Raw genomic sequence first — 20,412 nt, 5'->3', positions numbered from 1 at the left:
TTGAGGTCATCTTCTTTGTGTTTCTTGCATACATATGTCTTATTTAACAAGTATTGGAATCTATACCTTCATATAATCAACATAGCTTCCCTTAATCTCTGATCAGAAAATTCATGAGTCATAGAAAAATCATAAGAATTTGAGAGTATTTTTAAGAGGCCTTAAATTGTCACACAAAGCTGTAATTGGTGTGGGACAATAAACCTGCCTGCCAGATCCTACTTCAAGCCAGAGGCCTGGCCTAGCATGTGTGTGGGACCACCTCCCGACACCCAGATCCTCCTTGCAGCTAGCACTTAGGCCTGGCATATGTGTGGGACTACCTGCCTTCCTGTACACTGAAACCTCCAACAGACAGCCTTGTTATGGAGTGCTGTGGCAGAACTCCCTGCAGAAAGGCTAGGGGTGAGACCCACACAGCTAATCCAGGAGCTGAACTTCTTGTCAGAGGGGCACAGCAGGTTCAATTCTGTGGACTACAGCAGGAAGAAGCAGAGCACAGCAGCCAGACCGGAGCCAGGCCCAACTGGATGAGTTCAAACTTGGCATATCTGGACCTGGTAAGCTAAGACACGTTGCTAAACCCAGATCTATGAGAGTACAATCTCTCTTTCTCTCTTGATTGAGAGAGGATGCAAAAGGTAACCAGAGTAAACTAGCCTACAAGGAAGACTCCAGGTACATCAAGGGGAGGTGATCAGACAGAAATTAAGGAGGGGCAGGGGAGATGGCTCAGTAGAATAAGCACTTCCCTGCAAGGGCCTGAGTTCAATCCCCAGTTATCCTTTTCTCTCTCTCTCTCTCTCTCTCTCTCTCTCTCTCTCTCTCTCTCTCACACACACACACACACACACACACACACGAACTTAGGGGAAATAATTTAAATACAAATCCACAAGTTAATACCTGCTTAGTAATACAGTCAAAACATCTGCTGTTATGGTCTAAAATACAAATCCATTAGTTACAAAAGTTTGTCAACTGCTAAATATCACTACACACTATTAGTGTTGTTAATTGTGGTTCTGTAAATACAAAAGTGTGGCTATCTTAACCACATACTCTCTCTTGGGAAATAAAGTCAGTAGATGCTAAAGTAATAACTGCAACAAAGCTCTATACAAAAGGGCAGAGGACAGTGCTGTACAAACTGACAAAGAGGAGCAAAATGCATTCTCAGGCCCTGAACCCACCGAGAACACATGCAGGAGAAACTAGTACAGAAGAAACTGAAAATTACACAATTTAAAGTCTGAAATAATAGCAACTGAAATGAAGAAACAACTGCAGAAATTTACAGAAGAAATCAGATCAGAAATAATATCTGAAGTAAAAAAGAAGTGATAATTATAATGAAAGAATTACTAAGTGCTTCTGACAAAGGCACTGATAAAAGAAAAGACTGCAAAAATGATGGAATCTTTGAATTAGCAATATAGGAAAGAATAGAATGCATGAAGCAGATTCAAAGAGATATACAGGAAATTAAACCTCAATCACTAGCTTACAAAACCATTTGAATAAAAGTGAAGACAGACCTTAAGAATTTAAAGTCACCATTTCAGTTAGTGAAGGGGTAAGATAAAATCTCTTAAAAACAAATAAGATGCAGTAAAAAGTAATTCAACATCTTCAAGATGATGCAAAGATGAAGAACATAAGGCTAATAGGCATCAATAAGAAAGAAGTAGTCAATGTAAATGATATAAAGAAAATATGGGCAGAAGTAATAAGAGAATACTACCCAAATATGAGGAAAAAAACTGACATTCAGGTAACTGAAGCATATAGAACTCCAAAAAACCAACCCAATTAAAACCATACCCAGACATATAATAATCAAGATCCCAAAAATTTAGCGCAACAACAATATAATAAAAGCTGCTAGAGAAAAGAAATATGCCGCATTTAAAGGAAAATCAGAATAATGGCAATTCTGTTCATACACAGTCTGCAGTTCAAACCAAGAATGATCAAATGAAATAAAAAAGGTCACTACATACTGGTTAGGGGAAAAATATAAGAGGAAGAGGTAGCAGCCATAAATATGTATGCACCAAATGCAGGAGCATCCAAGTATATAAAGCAAATGTGGTCTTTGTTTGCTTTTTGCTTTTTTTTTTCAGAACTGGGAATTGAACTCAGGCCCTTGCACTTGCCAGGCAAGCGCTTATTCTACTGAACTATCTCCCCAGCCCCAACAAATGTTAATGGACATAAAAATTTAGTACCCAATACCCCAATCTTAACAAGAGACATTAACACCCCCTTCTACCAAATAGATAAGTCAAACAGACAAAAAAAATAGCAAAGAATTAGCAGAACTGAACAAGAGCTTGGAACAAATGGACTTAGTGGACATATACAGAACATTTCAACTAACCACATCTGAATAAACATTCTTTCAGCTGCACATGGGATGTTGTCTAAAATAGACCACATACTATTCAATAGGTTATGTGTAAGTATATGCAAGAAAGCAGAAATTATCTCATGCATATTATCCAACCACAATGAAACTGGAAATAAATGACAAAAGAAACCACAATATCCCCATAAACACATAGAAATTAAATAGCACCCTTCTCAGCAACCAATGGGTTGCAGATGAAATAGAATAAGAAATTAAACAGTATGTAAAATGCAATGAAAATTCAAGTGTAAGTTATTGAAATTTATGGGATGCAAAAAAAGCAGTTCTTAGAGGGAAATTTAGAGTTGTGAACTCACACATTAGAAAACAGAATGGCAACAAATACCTTGATATTTCACTTCAAACTCTAGAAAGAGCAGGCCAAACTCAAAGCCCAAAGAATGGGAAAATTATAAAGATTAGAGCAGAAATTAATTCAAACAAGATAAAGAAAACAATATAAAGAATTAACAAATCAAACAGTTGATTGTTCAAAAGATTAAATAAAATTGATAAGCCCCTAGCTAACCTCATCAAAAAGAGGAAAGAAAAAACTTAAATTCAAGCAATAAGAAGCGAAAAGGACAAATTACCACAGACCCTGTGGAAACTCAGACCATCAATATCTATTTTTAAAATCTTTACTCTCACTGATTCAAAGACAGAGAAGAAATGGACAGATTACTAGAAATGTACAAATTACCAAAACTGAATCAAGTGGAGATAAGAACTCTCAATAACGCATAATAGACAATGGAATTCAAAATATATTTAAAAATTTACGGACAAAATCCCAGGTCCTGATGGATTCATAGCTGAACTCAAAAAGAAATTTACAAAAAATATAATCCCAATAATCCACAAACTCTTCAATGAAATAAAAAGGGAAGCAATAACCCTAAAATCATTCCTGGTTAGCATCTGATTTTTATTATTAATTTTATTGAGAAACAAATAGAAACAAGATAGTTTTAAAACTTATTATTAGGACAATTTCAATAACTACTACATTGCATATTTCTGTCTTTGCAGTGGTTATTCATAGTACAAGATGCAGACATGATATCCTGTCCAAGCACTATTAGTGCAAATCATTCTTCTCATTGAATTAAGAAAAATTAGCTGCATATATATCCTAAATATTTTGTATGTACAGATACAAAATAGCCTTTCATTTATATCCCATTTTTGTTTAGTTTTGTCAGAGATAGGTATTCCATTGCATTTAAATATTGTGGGTGTGTGATTTCAGCAAAATAATCCAATATAGTCCAGTAGTCCATAATAGTAGTGTGCTATGTGTAGCATTGGCAATATCAGAAGTTATTGACTTGAGCCCTTTATAGCTCAACATATTAATATGGGTTTACCTTTCATACCTTATTATTATGCTTTTCTGTTGGATGGTTAAGACAAAGATAAAGCAAGACCTATATAACAAGAAATGTAATCCAGGTAGGATTCATCCCACTGATGCAAGGATAGTTTAAAATATGCAAATCTCTAAATGTAATACAATATATCAATAGAGCCAATCCAAAAACCACATGATCATCTAAATTAATGCTGAAAAGACCTTTGACAAATTCCAATACTCATTCATGATAAAATCCCTCAGAAAATTGAAATAGATGGCCTCTACTTCAATCTGATAAAATCCATCTATGAAAACTCAATTGCTAATGTAATCCTAAATGGGAAAAACCTAAAATCTTTTACTCTCAGATCAGGTACAAGACAAGGATGTCCTCTATCACCACTACTATTCAATATAGTTCTGGAATCATTAGCTAGAGAAATTGGACAAGAAAGAGAAATAAAAGGAATAAGAATAGGTATAGAAGAAGTTAACCTGTTATTATTTGCAGATGACATGATACTCTACTTGGAACAGCCAAAAGACCCTACTGAGATTTTCCTAGAATTAATAAACAAATTCAATAGCATAGTAAGTAACAAATCAATACCCCAAAGTCAGTAGTATTCTTCTGCACAGATAACAAACACACAGAGAGAAAAAATAGAGAAACAATACCCTTTAAAATAGAAACATTAAAAATTGAAATACTTAGAAATTAATCTCAGTAATGAAGTAAAAGATATATTAAATGAAAATGACAGTACTCTAAAAAAAAGATCAAAGAGAATTTCAGAAAATGGAAACATATTCCTTGCTCCTGAATAGTAAGAACCAACATTGCGAAAATGATCATACTCCCAAGATTTTATGCAGATTTAATGTAGTCTCTTGCAACATTCCACCAACATACCTCACAGACCTATAGAAATCATTTGTAAAATTTATCTGTAACCAGTAGAGACCTAGAATAGCAAAGGCAATCATCAGCAACAAATGCAAGGCAGGAGGCATTACAATACCTGACTTGAAATTATACTACGAAAGTACTGTTATAAAATCAGCATGATATTGGCAAAAAAAATAGACCTGAGGATCAATGGAATGGATTCAATGATCCAAATACAACTACAAACACACTCAGCTACCTCATCTTTGACAAAGGGGCCAAATACATTTACTAGAAGGAAGAAAGCCTCTTTAACAAGTGGTGCTGGAAAAACTGGCTCTCTACTTGCCAAAAAGTAAAATTTGTCCCAGGTCTATCTTCATGCACTAAACTAAAATAAAAATGGATTAAAGATCTAAACATTAAAACAGAAACACTAAATCTCCTAGAAGAGAAAGTAGGTGGAAATCTTGAAGATATAGGGGTAATAAAATATTTCATGAACAAAAATCAAACTGCACAGGAAATGCTTGAAATAATTAGCAATTAACAACTCCCCATATTGAGAAGTTTCTGCACATAAAAAGAAATTATCAACAGAGAGAAAAGACAACCCACAAATTTGGTAAACCCCTAGCTAATAATCACTCAGACACGGGTCTTCTATCTAGAGTATATAAATAACTAAAAAAAATTAGTTCTTTACATTTGCATCCCAAAATTTAAGGGACACAATCCAGAAATGGACATCTGAGATGGATACACATTTCTCAGAGGAAAAAATACAAGAGGCAAATACATGAAAAAATGTTCCACATAACTGGCCATTCATGAAATACAATTAAAATAATATTGAGATGCCATCTCACTCTAGAAAGAATGGCTATCATAAATAAATCAACCAACAATAAATTTTGGAAAGTTGAGGGAAGGAACACTTCTCCACTACTGACAGGAATGTAGACTGGTGCAACTATTATAGAAATCAGTGTGGAGACTCCTCAAAAATCTAAGATTTGAAATCCCATTCATTCCAGCTATCCCTCTTCTGGGAATTTTCCCAAAAGAACTGAAGACATATCATAGTGATATATATTCATTCATGTTTATAGCAGCATAATTTTTGATAGGCAAATCTTGAAAACAACCAAAGTGCCCATCACCTGAGGAATTGATGAAAAAGATGTGGTATTTTTATACAATGGACTATTATTATTCAGGTATAAACAAAAATAAATTTGAAGGCTTTGTAAGTGGATGCAATTCAAGACTATAATCATAAGTGAAATCAACCAGATCCACATGGGTAAATATCATGTCATCCCCCTGGTGTAAGAACTCAAGAGAAGAAATGAAAACTGGGGGACCACCTGCCAGAGCCCCACTCCTGTCCTTTTCTAGGATAGGAGCTTTCTTTCTCCCAGTAAATATATTTTGCTCTTTTAAAAAAAGAAAGAAAAACTAAGAGGTGTTATACACACAGTTAAATAGAAAGAAGCAGAACTTAAAGATTTAACAACAAAGAGAGAGAAAAAGGAGAAAATTCAGGAAATAAGGTAGGGGCAAAAGCATACATGTATTTATCCAATAAGGCAATATTCATAAGAATTTCCATCAGGTTTTTGAAACTAGCAGTTAATGGGTAGAATTCTTACCCTGACTAACTCAATATATTGATATCTCTGAAATAAGCAACTACATTGAGGACAGCAATGTGTAATGCTAAAACCATGCTTGAAATACCTGTCATCTTGGTCTTCTAAATGTGTGGTGTTTCTAATGTTATATCAATTATTACTGTTCTCTCTAAAGTAATTTTTAAGGGTAATAAAAGAAAATGAGAGACAAGAACAAAAATTTAAGATTTATTGAAAGCATGTTTAATATTCAATCATATGTCCCATCTTGAGCAACTATATCTATTAATCTGAGCAATAAATTTGACGACAAAATAGGTAATAAATCAATCACTGTTAATCAGATATTCTTATTTTGAAAATCTGCAACATATGTATTGTTATATGTTACCCTACTTCTGTATTTGCTTTTGTTTTTTTATTTGTTTGTTTATATGTTCTGGGTTTTTTGGCTCTTGTTTTTACTCTTCAAAATAAAAGAAAATTATTTAAAAAAGAAAAGAAAGAAAGAAATCTGTGATTCAAAGCTAGGAAATATATCCTTAACAATAGGAGAAATTAGCAAGTACAAGCATGAAGCATCCACTATGTAGATCCATGGGATTAGCACTGATGCAGATCTGATTCCATGACTATTGTGAGATGTAAGTCCACATGACACCATTGGGGTCATTTGGGTTATGAGGATTTGCTTTCTCATTCCCCACTCTGAAGGGATGGAGTTGAAAATTCTCTTGGATTCATAGATCTACAACACTGATTTTGGTTAACGAGTTTTTCTTTTGCAAGTGCATATATCAAGGAGAAAGGAATAAAAACCGTCTGTATTTTTAGGAGACTGGCACTTATAATATGTTTTTGTAGAGCAAAAGAAAATCTATCCTGTGTCAGAAGAGCAAGTATTGAGTATTTGTAATTTGGTGCAAATTATAAGTAAAGATGACAATGAGCAAGTATGTACATTATATTTTGGAAGGAAAGTAAATGAGCTGTCTTATTCTCTGAAAATTTTTATAATAAAGTTTTCATTGGAATAACTAGATTGCTATCAATCTAGAATGTGAATACAAGGAAATATTAGCTTTTATAAATTATTTGTAAAATACAAAAACTATTTGCATAACCTTCAAAACTTAAAAAGAAGAAATTTCCCTTCATAATGGACTTGATTTGTTGTACACCTAAAATGACACTAAAAGTAATAAGAAAAATCAATATGTTCTTCTCTTTCAATTATGATTGGTCAAAGTGTAACATCTGGGACAGGTCTGTCACCTGGCTTAATTGTAGAAGAGTTATAATTTAATAAAAAACAATAATTACATAAATTAATTGTTTGTACTCTGCAGTTCTTATGTACTTATTGTGAAATTCGGTGGAATTTATTGTTAATACCCAATAAACAGATGTTTCAAAAAGATTAGGGGATTTGATCAATGTTTCAATGTCAAACAGAATAAAAATGATGGTGAAAAACTCAGTAACTTTATCTTTTAATTCCAGATTCCTAGTAAAATCTCCTTTTATATACTTATAATTAATATTCACTTAAATCTTAGTACCAAGGCTAAAACCAATAGTTTGTTCATAATAAGATAACAATATTCTTGTACTCAGAGTGCTTGAGCTGTCTGGTTCTCTTCCTATTGTGTAGACTAGCCAGGAATACATACTCTTATGGCAGGGAGTGACACAAATGACTTGAGACACTGTGTTGGGGCAAAATGGAATCATAGAGCTGAACTCCCACCTGTTTCATTACATTTGACTGCATGGCCACAATTGCCCTGTATATAAGGACAATGAAATCTCTTTCAATCCATTTTGGCATTGGAGTATGTGCCAAAATATCTTTTGAAAGTATTTGGACTATTTTTATCAATTACATACATATTCTTTTTACTCGAGTTTATGTTTATATGTGTTTATATCTGAAACAAGAGATTTAGTAATAATTTAACTGAAGGAATTAATAAAAATTTGATATGGCACACATTTTACTTTAACAGAGTTTAAAATATATTCAAATTTTATGAAGTCCATAAATTCACATTTATATATGTAATAAGCCAAATCTGAGAGAAAATCAAGATGAAATTCTGTTTGTGTTTTTTTAATTTTCTCTAAGATTTGGTTTCATTATATATAAAATGAAGCAAAAGTAGTTCTGTTAATTAAATAAATCAACGTATCTAAATTACTTAGAACAACATATGGAATATGATTTATTTTCAGTGAGCTTCAAGTTGCTAATATTGTGTATGAATGCATGGCGAATGTAATGCACCATACAAAGTAATGCTCCAACTATTGCTCTAAAAGTTAGAGAGATTCTGTCAAGGACATAACTAACTAACGAAATTATTTCAGTAAATTTGGCAAAATATAACTTTCTGGCTAAATAAAATGGATAGCTATAATCTATCTTATTATCTTTGTATGTCATAAAAAAAGTTGAAGCAAATAAAATTGTTGTTTTTCAAAACACAAATGTAATTAATGCTATTTTGCATGTGTTTCATTGGCTGTTTGTAACTTGTTTAAAAAAATGAGCAATGTTTCTCCTAAAAAGTTCTAATCAGAAAATGTAAGAACTCAGGGATAGGAAAACTGTTTACTAATGTGCCATCATTTCAGAAATAACTGTCACAATTTTGGAGGAAAATATCTCATCAAAGCTCATATTAGTTTAACATTACATGAAACTTGGAAAATAATAAGATCTAGACATAACAAATATAAGCCATATGCTTTCCAGCAGCCACAATGTGAGCAGTTTTCCTCCACCATACCCATCTACCATGAAATTTTTGACTAATGGCCAGCCAGCCATGGAATGAATCTTTCAAAAGTGCTGCTCTCATTGAAATTATAGTGAGAAAACAAGAGCAAAGAGTAGAGCTGCAAGGTTTCAAAAGCTTACAAAAGGAGAGCATGGCTGCTGAAAAGTTATCATTAAGAAGCGACCCAGAAAAATAGGAAAGATGCCTTGAGAACATTTCAGGACATGCCTAGATTCCACCTGTTACATGCTCAAAGACATAAAGGAGTGAACTCTCTTGAAAGACTTTGCTTTGAGAAGACATCTCGAAGGTGCCCTCTGCCTCCAGGACTACTTAGGGATGAATGTCTCTAATTTCAACCCTCTACATGCTCAGAGTCAACTGCAGCCATGATCTAAAAGTGCCAAGATATTTTTAAAGTTGGAACCAGGCCTCTGTACTATCTCCATGGTCACAGCCTTTTAGCACTCAGAATGCAACAATTCTGGGATGACTGAGTTTCACCAAGAGTTCAAAGGAGGACCTGTAAGATCAGGCTATGTGTCTCTAGAAGGTGATTGGTAAAGTATGGGAGTAAAACTAAAGGTACAGTGAAGACTTGGTAGTGGGAATTGGCAGAAATGCAGAAAATCTTGTACAGTGAATGGAACTTGCCTCAAACAGAGGATGTGTTGGCTACAGCCAGCAAGGTTAAGGAGACAAAGTTGCCCAAACCCTTCAGAGTTCATGTCTCTCCAAAATCTGCTCTGGGTATAAGACACAGAGTTCATTGCTTTAAGGTTTTCCCTCTTGTTATAATTTCTTTCTACACCTGTACTTCTCCTTTTGAGAATGGGAAAGTTTACTTCAGCCATTGTGTGTTGGAAGTTTGTAACTATGTTTTTGTTCTTACAGAGCCTCACAGTTAAGAGTTTGCCTCAAATTGCAAAGAATATTTTGAACTTGAGCTTTTCCGCAATACTGGAACTGTTAAAAATTGGGCCCCTTATTATTGCAGACTAAATTCACTTTGTGTAACTAGATGGATGTAATGTTTTGGAAGACCAGGACAATAATTCTCTGGTTTAGAGCTAAAACAGTTCTCCAATTCTTGCCTGTTCAGAGGTGGGATTTTTTGGAAGGGATCAGATTTTAGAGCCATTCTACTCATTGTCCTCATGGATTAGCCACTGATGAGTTTATCAGTGAATGTGTTATTAGGAGAGGGAACTGGAAGGAGATGGACCCCTTAGGGACTTGACATGAAACACTGTGTTATGTCTGTACCATTTTTGTTGGCTCCATGGCTCCTGTAGGGTGAGCACCTGTCCTCTTCCAGGCCTTTACTGTGCTGTTTCTGACTTGAGACAGAGCCACCATGGACTGAATCCTGTGAAATCACAAGCCAAACTTTTTTTTTCTTCTTTTATATTTTTAGGTAAGGGTCTACAGGGTGTTCAGTGTCTCACTACTAGATCGGACTTGTAGTAATTCTCATGTTTACAGCCTCCCAAGTGCTGGGATTACAGGCATGGGCCACCAAGTCCAGTCTCAATCACAGTCTCAGTGAGCCCCCAGGGCAGGGCTGGCACAGGAGGCCCTGGGATCAAAACCACAACCCCTGTGCCTGCTTGCAGGCACTTTAATCTGCTGAGCTATTTGGCTGGCCCTCACAAGGCAAACTTAATCTCTTCTCCTTTATGTTCCCAGTGTCAGTTATTTAATACTGACCTGAAATTGACTAAAAAATGTTGCATCTATTATTTTTTTTCTAGAGAATCATGACAAAAGCTTAGGTCACAAGTTAGCACAATGCTTCATGTTGACATTCTGGTTTCTTTTTGAATATGTGGGATATGTAACACAGGGAAGTTTTCTAAGGAAGAAGGGTATATAAAATGTGATACATTATAAAGAAAAATCTAACATTTCCACCTCAAACTCATTACTCTTCATACACATGCTGGCTGCATGTCTTAAAAATAATTATTCAAATTGCTAGTTTACCCTCAGTAGAGAATATTTGTGTTGGGCCAGGAGATGGCTCAGTAGAATAAGCGCTTCCCTGACTATATTTGTGTATGCTGTGTTTCTCTGTAAAAGTGTGAAATAATTATACTTGCCTTACATTTCTAATAATACTTAAAACATAAAATAAGGTATTTCAAACTATGAGGAACATAAAACTCATTTATTAGGTATCATTAATGTTCAGGAAATCATAATTAATATTTGCGGATATTACCAGAAATTCTTGATATTACATTCAACCTTGTGTAAAAACAGAAAATATGAGATTAAAATCATGAAAGAATTTGGGAAATCATTCCCTAGTAAATTTATTCTGTTTTTGTTTAATGCTAATAACATTGAATAACATTCTTGCTGTAGGTTTGGGAATATCTTATTAATCAAAATATCTGTTCAACAAAGTAAATGTAAAGATTTGACTACAAGAATATTAATTACATATTAAAATTTTTCATTGTCTTAGGGCAAGTAATAATAGTCATGAGGAGAATGATCTTTGGACTACATTGATAAACACAACTACCACTGACATAAAACATACATGTGTATGAAGTGCCAGCTTAGGCAAGCACAGGGACCAAGGCTCAATTCCTGGAACCACATACCATGCCAGTCCTGCTCCCAGACATGCTGAACCAGCAATCAAGTCTCTCGGTGATGGTGAACTGCTGTAATCCCAGCCCCGGGAGGCTGGAAACAGGAGGATGACTATGATTCTGAGCTGCATAGTGACCAAGTAAAGAAGAAGAGAAAAAAATAGAATACTTGGGTATGCTATGAGTTACTATAGTCAAGAAATCACATAATAACAAATGCTTATAAGATTGTTGGGTAAAAGTAATTATTTTACACTGGAATATAAAGGAATATAAACTAATGCAACCATGTGGAACTTACTGTGGAAATTTCTTAAAAAAATAGAACTAGAAAATCCATGCAACCCAACTATTCTCCTTCTAGATATCTTTGTGAAAGGATTAATCATGTCAAATTAGAGTTATACACACATATCCATATTTATACCAGCATCGCTCATGATTGGAAGGCAAATATTGGGGGCAGCCTATGTGTCCATAAATAGATGTATAGATCATAAAAATTTCCTATCATATTATACACTATGGAATGTTATTCTGCCATAAAACATCAGATTAAATGAAATAAATTAGACGCATGAATTTAAATATTACATGGCTTCTCTTACATGAGAAACTCAAAATATAAATCAAAACAAAATAAAATATAATAGGAAGTCGAGCGATAGATGTGGTGCAAGCAGGAGAAGACCAGAGACAAAGCAGGAGGGAAAAGAGGCAAAGAGGGTGAAAAAAGAGTGGAGCTGCGTCCTGATCATGCTCCTGCTCCCCACGAGAGATGTGTACTGTAAACAGGTGCTGATAAAAACTCAACAGCAAATCATATTATGAGCTTTAGCAATGGCCAGGTCTTAATTTCTGTATATTTAGTTGTTAATTTTTTGAATAGACGTGTTAACATTTTGAGATCTTATTTTCAATGTGATGAAAAATTCATCCACAAGGAGTAATAAATTTTAATGGTGCTTAGTTCCACATGGAACTATCATAATTGAAAGGGTTATTATGTGTCCCTTGTATACCACAGACTGCCATCTATTAAGTGACCAAAATGCAAGTAGCTTTATTATTCTGATAAATTTATACATTATTAGAAAGTGATACATTATTATTCAAAATAATAATACATTATTATTCAAAGCTGAAATTACAGCTTTGAATTCAATTTCCTCTTTTAGAATGTGCATGAGTGTGTACTATGTGTGTATTTTGAAATATGTATTCATAGAATTTGGTAGGAATGCAATTGTGACCACTCATGATTAATAATTCAGCAAAGAAGTCATGCTTTCTTTTGGTTAAGATATGTTCAGAGGTGATGTTTTATTTTGGATAATGGACCTTTCAAATTGACATTGCTAAGATTAATTGTTCTAATTCATTTGTATTAGACTCAAAACAGCTAAGGCCATTTATATAGATTTTTGTCTTGTTTTTCCCCTTACACAAGTTTTATTGAGCTTTAATTTGGATATTATAGTGAATAGACAATAATTTCTCTCATTTTAGTTTTTTAGCCACAGTGAAACATCCAACTATTGATATATTATATATTAACTCACCAATAATAATCTGTTTATCATTTACACACAAAATTTTACTGGATCAATCCCAGTTTCCAGTTTGTAACTTACAAAGATATTTTAATTAATATTGAAATCAGCAACTTATCATAGAAATACTGCTAATATTTCAGTACTACACTCTCACTTAAACAAACTGCCAATGTAAATTAATTGTTAAGTATTTTAAAGTTCAAACTTTAGTTCCACCAATATATACTTATATATGACTCAATATTAAAATGTTAAAAGTTATGGTAAGAAGTAATTTGTGGTTAACCACTAACTAGTATTAAAGTTTGTGTATTTTCACATGACAGGAATATTACACATTTGCTCAGATCTATCTGTCAGCATTTCTGTTGCTGAAACAAAATACTTCATATCTACAAGGAGGAGAGATTGTTTCAGTTCATAGTTTCAGAGTCTCAGTCCAGTATTAGTTTGCTGTAAGGCAAACCATGATGGAGGGAAGCAATTACAGAGCAAATCTGATGACCTCACAGCAGAGGAAGCTGGGGGCCATGAGGTAAGAGGACCAGGGAGGAGGATCAGGACTCAGATTTGGTGCCACGGTCATGCCCCATCACCAACTAGATATGGTGTGCTTTAGTGACCTCTTACGGGGACCTCTGAAGTCAATCTTATTGACAATTAAGATTAGCCATAATATTATATTTTAATAAAAAATAGAGAACTGATGAAAAAATAATAGGAAGACTTCTAGATACAAGTATATGTCCAGTTGGCCATGAGTGTGTTATGAAAGATTAAGGAACTCTGAAAATATTCTAATTTTCTTTGGGACAAACTTGCAATGTAATTTATTAAAATCATATTTTAACAAAAATTGTGTCTGAGTATAATGTCTTTAAACTAATAGTTTGCCTAAGTCAGTATCTACCTTGGAATATTGATTTAGAAGGTCATACAAAGAACACAAAAAGAAAGACTGAGCTACTTTTCAGGCTTAACTATTCAAAATAGAATTCTATAACTCTTAAACAGTCTTACAAACTAGAACTTTGTATGGAAAATGATTTGGATATTCCACATCCAAAAGCACTTTTCCTCAGTGTATAATAAGTACTTATGCTTTTAAAAAATGAGCTTAAGTGTTGGTAAGAGAGCTCAGCAGACTAAGTGCCTGCTTAGGCAAGCACAGAGACCAGGGTTTGATGCCTGGCACCACATGCGGAGCAGGCCCCAACCCCAGGCACGCTGAGGTGGTGATGGAGTCCAGGCATAGTGGTGTATACCTGTAATCCCAGCACCAGATAGGCTGAAAACAGGAGGATAATTAGGAGTCCAAGATGCATAGTGAGACCCTGCACAAAATGCAAAATAAATAAATAAATAAATAAATAAATAAATAAATAGACAAATAAATAAATAGCTTATTGTTATACATTCTTCACACAATAGAAAATATAGCAGAAGGAAAAAAATAAAACTGGTTGTATTCTGAATGTAAGTAAAAGAAAAGAAAAATCAAGGGTGGAAAAAGGAGAGAAATAATTTTATGTCTTGACTTCCTGATTGTCAGAATTCAAGACAAGATATTTAAAGAAACTAATAATAATAATAATAATAATAATAATGAGAAAAAAGACTAGTTGTCCTTAATTGCATATTTTGAATTCTGTGCCAAAGCATCTGCACAGAGTTCACTGAAACATACAAGAAAGATATGCCAGGAATTATAGGTATACACGCCCATAACTGAGCACTCTGGGATGCAAAAGCAGGATCATAATTTTGAGTGTAGTCTCAGCAACTCAGTAGACCTGAGTCCCAAAAAAGTGATAAGACAAAGTGTTGGGGGATATCTCAACACTATCCTTTAGTGGAATCACCAGTGCCACACAGAAAAGAAATGAGATGGCTAAAGAAAAAGAAAAAGAAGAAAAAAACTAATTAATTTTAAGTTTCCATGAATATCATTCCTGTTTCTACAGCATAATACATTGGACTGGGTAATTTATAAGTTATTTAAATATATTTATCACAGTTCTATTGGATAGAAAGCTCACTATCAAAGTGTCAACAAATTCAGTGTCTTCTGAGGGAATATTTCATGACTGTGTCTGGTTTGTCAAAAGATGCAAAGGCATAAGAGTTCATGTAGACTTCTTCAAGCACTTTTGTAAGGGCAATGACTCCATGCATGATCTTAGAGCACTCAAGAATTAACCTAATTTTTCACCTCTGGACATTTGTACTGGATGATTGGTAGGAAGCAACCTTCAGACAATAGCAACTTCTACATGTACATTATAGTCTATGTGGGAATACTGAGGTAAAAACCAGTGAATGTCCCATGTAACAGATCAACTGGATTTTGTCAGTCTGGCTGGATTAGAGTTTCCAAGAGATTTATAAAGCTCACTTCTGGGTTTATAGGGGGGAGTCACAGAAGTGTGGGGTTGAGAAGGTGGTCCCTTTCCACCTTCTAGCTGATGCTGTTCTACTGCTCTGCCTTCTGGCCACAATGAACTAAGCACCTTCTCTCGCATACTTTTCTGGAATGCTATATCTTTGTGGAAACTAGCTGACAATAAATCAAATGCCCTGAAACTGTCACCCATTTAAAATTTCTCCCTTACATCATGAAATGTAAAAATATTTTAGAAATGGAAAAACTGGCTAATATAGAAAATTTGCAACAGACAAGTGGGGAGTTGCTGCAACTGTACCTGACTATGTGGTTTACAAGCCTTTGGAACTGGCTTACAGGATGGGTTTGGAAAAGCTTACAGCTATGAGCTAGAGATACACTGGAACTCTGTAGACAGAGTTTAAAGATGTCTCTAGTCAGGTCTCAGAAGACCAGGATACTGCTAGAAGTGTGGCCAGTAAAGGTCACGTTAATGAAGTTAGAGTTGGTGACAAGAACTCTATTGGTAGTTTGGCTAGAAGGCATGTGTGGTACAGTTTGGCAAAATAAATTGTTTAAATATTAACCATTTCTTGAGCCTTTGCAGTACACTAAATTTAAATGTGGTGCACTAGTTAGTCTTCTAGAGAAAATTTCAAGGCACAAGTGTGGTTAAGGAGATGTGTTTGGGTGCCAAATTGCCAACAGGCAATTTGAAGCAGTTAGGCCTGCCTTTATCCATTTGCTTTGCTTGAGAGCTGACCAGTGAACTAGGGTAGCACATTTTGGGTATGTCTAGGTGGGTAAAGTGGCACAGCCTTGGGATCTATGTCAGGTCCTTTGCAATTCCTTTAGTGCCAGTGACCCACTTTTCTTGCCAGCCTATATGAACTAAGCATCTTTCTTACAGCACATTTCTGATTGGAAGCCCGCTGACAATGTACTGAATCCTCTGAAGTCACAAGGAGAATCATTTCTCTCATCCTTCTAGTTGTGTATATCACATATTGTGTTGCATTGAAGGGAAGCCTGCATGATAGAAAGGATAAATGTGCTCCAGAGAAAAGAGCAGTCTTGTTAGTGTTTGGGTTATGTCTTGTCCCACCAAAGTTCAGTGCTGGGGGTTTATATTCAGCATGGTATGTTGAGAAAGTAGAAATTTTTAGGAAATAGGACTGAGATAAAATGAGTTAGGTCATGATTCTCCATCATCCTGAATATAACAATGGTACCTTACCAAAGAGGGAAGAATCTTCTGGGAGTGGATTTGTTTTTTTAAGAAGGGGTTGATGAACGGGGGCCTGTGAAATGTAGATGGCTCTATTATGATAGCTGAGTTTGCAACTTTAGGGAAAAATCCTTACTAATGATGTATGTTTATTTTCATCAGTTCCATTTAGGAAATAATTACAAAATTGATAAATGGGGAATATTAAAAAACTTGATGAAAGAAGTAAAAATTTGCCCATAAATTTGGAGATTTGATGAACAGGAACTAATGAGAGTCTGACAGATTCTCAATGATAAAGAATTTATATAACTTGTTTGAAAAGAATGGCTCACGCACAGTATGAAGTCAGCATCATCATGTTATAAGAACCTGAATAAGAATGTAACCACCACCACAACAAAACTATGGTGCAATATTCCTAATAAACGTAGATACCAGAATATTCAGCACAATACTGTAGTTTAAACTCAGTGATACAATAAGAAGTCATATAACACAATTAAATTGGCTTAATTTTAGGGATGAAAAGATCATATAGGAAAATGAAACTAGTTTAATTTCAGGGATGTAGGGAAATTTTAACATATGTAAATAAATAAATGTAAATATCATATAGAATGAAGAATAAATTAAAGCAATTACATCAACAGAGGAAAAACTTTCGATAAAACTTTCAATACTTCATGATAAAGAACTGAAAAAATTAGACATAAAGAGAGCATAGTTTGATTAATAAAGCTACTCAAGACAATGTCATAGCCAAAATCACATTCACTAAGAAAAAAGTGACATTGCTTTCTCTAAGCTCAAGAATAAAATGTGCATGTGCTCTGTCCCCGCACCTACTTGGTACAGGGCTAAAGACATTTAGGATACAAATAGAAAAGAAGGTGTCAAATGTCACTTTTCATGTATAATATGATTCTATACATAAAATACAAGTCTTTTATAACTAATAAATCAAGCAGTAAAGTGATGAGATACAAAAATGAACATATAAATGTTAGTGTTTCCTGTACACTTTATCAAGTTTGTTAAGAAAGAAATCATGAATATAAGAGCCACAAGAGGAGCAAAAAAAAAAAAAAAAAGCAAACCTAGAGATAAACAAATAAAAAGTGAAAAATCTATACAGTAGAAATTACAAAATCCTTTTAAAAAAGAAATGAGAGAGATGGGTAGATGACTCAGTAGAATAAACACTTGCCTGACAAGTGCAAGTGCCTGAGTTCAATCCCTGGTTTTGAAAAAGAAAAAGAAAAAGAAATGAGGGCTGGTCAAATAGCTCAGAGGATTAAAGTGCCTAGAAGCAGGCGCAGGGTCTGAGGGTTCGACTCAGAACCCCGGCTCACTTTGAGACAGCAATTGAGACTGAGTGGTAGCACGTGCCTGTAATCCCAGCACTTGGGAGCCTGTAAACAGCTCATTAGACACTGATCCTTTAGTCTTAATACATTTGTTGGATCTTAAGGACAGGAGCTGTATAGAAAATTTGTGGAGCTTACAGCCTCACCCACCTGCCTCACTTGTGCAGTCCACATCCTCATATTGCTGAAAAGATAAAGACCAAAGGAAGCAGCCGGTGATATGGTGAGTGCCTTCAGATTTAAAGATGCTGAAAAGACTTACAACTCAAATTGCTGAAGTCGGTGCATGATAACTGATGTAAAGAATACACTTTCAGAAATAAAAAGTAATAGCACTGCTTCTGGAGACTTGCAGACAGCTCTTTTTTTTGCTGAGCAGACTGCTCTGGCTGCATGTGGATCTGAAAGCTCGGGCAGATTGCAAGATTTGGGAATGGAGCGCCTGACAAAGTCATCAGTTGCCAGTTGCTACATAAGAAACTCCATAAGGAACTGGTGAGATGGCTCAGTGGTCTAAGGCATCTACTTAGAACAAGCTTAGCAGAGCACAGGGACCGCGGTTCAATCCCCCAGCACCACATGCCAGCCAGCCCTGCATCCTGGTGGGCTGAGCTGCCCCCCCACAAATAAATAAATAAATAAAATTAAAAAAAAAAGAAACTCCATAAATAGGAAGAGTAATTCACCCAAGCCATCTTGTTCCACTGTAGCAAGTAGTCTATCATTTCACTGTCAGTGTCACATTCAATGTCACTGTCACTGCTCATTCCTTGCTCAAGGATAGCTGAAGCGCCCTCAGGAAGTATAGACTGTAACTTTTCAGTTTCTGTGGAAAATAGTAATTCAAAAGGAGACTGTAGACTTTGTCTGAAGGCTCCCCAGGAAGCTTTCAGTCTGGAAACAGGCACAGTCTCCTGAGGCTTGACACACGGCATCATGAGAGATAATCTGCCCAAAACTGAAGACTGTCAGTGTGAAGCTCTGGACTCAAGTGCTGTTGTGGTGGCAGTTTTCAATGTCTCACCTGTTGAGAAAAGAAGGAAAATGATAACTTTGGAGACTAATGCTAAAAGAAGTTTTCTGGAAGGAATGCCAATAACTGACTTGGAGAATAATTCTGAAACTGGAGATTTTCAGCCTATGTTTCCTGAAGGCGCTTCAGCTATCCTTGAGCAAGGAATGAGCAGTAACTGTGACATTGAGAGTGATGATTGGGAGGAGCACACCACCATGGGCCGATTTAATGATTCTTTCATGGAGCAGCCCCCAGAGGAAGATTTACATTCTAGTTTTCCTGATGGTGAACAAGTAGATACTGAAAATCTCTACTTCAGTACTGATGAAAACAGTGGAAGGTAATTGCCAGATGGACTTACAAGCTACTTTGACCCTGAAATTTGTTGTAGTTGGTGCTCAGATTTGTCATGAGTCGGGTAATCAGGCTTGGTCTTGTTTTTTCGTCATCTGTATCTATAGTAGTAATTCAGAAATGATTACAAAGCAGCACAATTCTACTATAAGATAGTAAGACATGGGAAAAAATTAACAGTGTGGGAAGAGTACGTTCTAATATAAGAAAGTGCTAGCACAATTTTAGCAAATTAGTACATTCACAGAAAGCCATTTGTGTTCTGTAGCAGGCCAGCTAACTGTCAAAAAGCATACTTGAGAGGCACGCGGTAACCTGCTCGTTGCTGGTGCTCTTCTGTCTTTGGCTAGATGCTCAGTTGTGCTTAAATAACTACCTTACTATTTTGGGTTTTAATCACAGTTTATAGTTTCATTAGGGCCTGTAGATTAGTGAACAAAAAAAAACTAGTTATTGATTCTGACATACAGAAATTTTACATGAATCACCAAAGTAGCAGTAAACTAAATTTTCTTCTTGGAGTACGTTGACAGATTAAAATCTATTTAGTTGCCTTTCCTCTTGTTCAAGTGCACACACACTGTTTAATGGCACATAATCTTTTGGCAAATGTAATTTAAAATGAATTAAGTTAACACACATTGTTTATGTTCCTGGTCATATGTAAGATTATTTTATAATTTTTCATTTTTTTCTGCCTCTGAAAATATAACCATAGTGCAAAAAATAATTTAAAACTGTTTTTCTTTATTTTCTTAAGTTGTATATTGATGTCAGCATCAATAAAGACTCATATTGTAACAGGCTTACATCAGAATGAA

General features: G+C 35.0%; 1 pseudogene; it reads left to right on the top strand.

Moving 5' to 3' along the window:
* The first annotated feature begins 13,711 nt into the window (after nt 1-13,711).
* On the top strand, nt 13,712-19,589 carry LOC101562689 (annotated as a pseudogene).
* Nucleotides 19,590-20,412: the final 823 nt, after the last annotated feature.

The sequence above is a fragment of the Octodon degus genome, unplaced genomic scaffold (assembly GCF_000260255.1).
Source record: "Octodon degus isolate 3935 unplaced genomic scaffold, OctDeg1.0 scaffold00241, whole genome shotgun sequence".
Taxonomy (NCBI): Eukaryota; Metazoa; Chordata; class Mammalia; order Rodentia; family Octodontidae; genus Octodon; species Octodon degus.
Note: the sequence above shows the minus strand (reverse complement) of the source record. Positions and strands in the feature narration are given on the sequence as shown.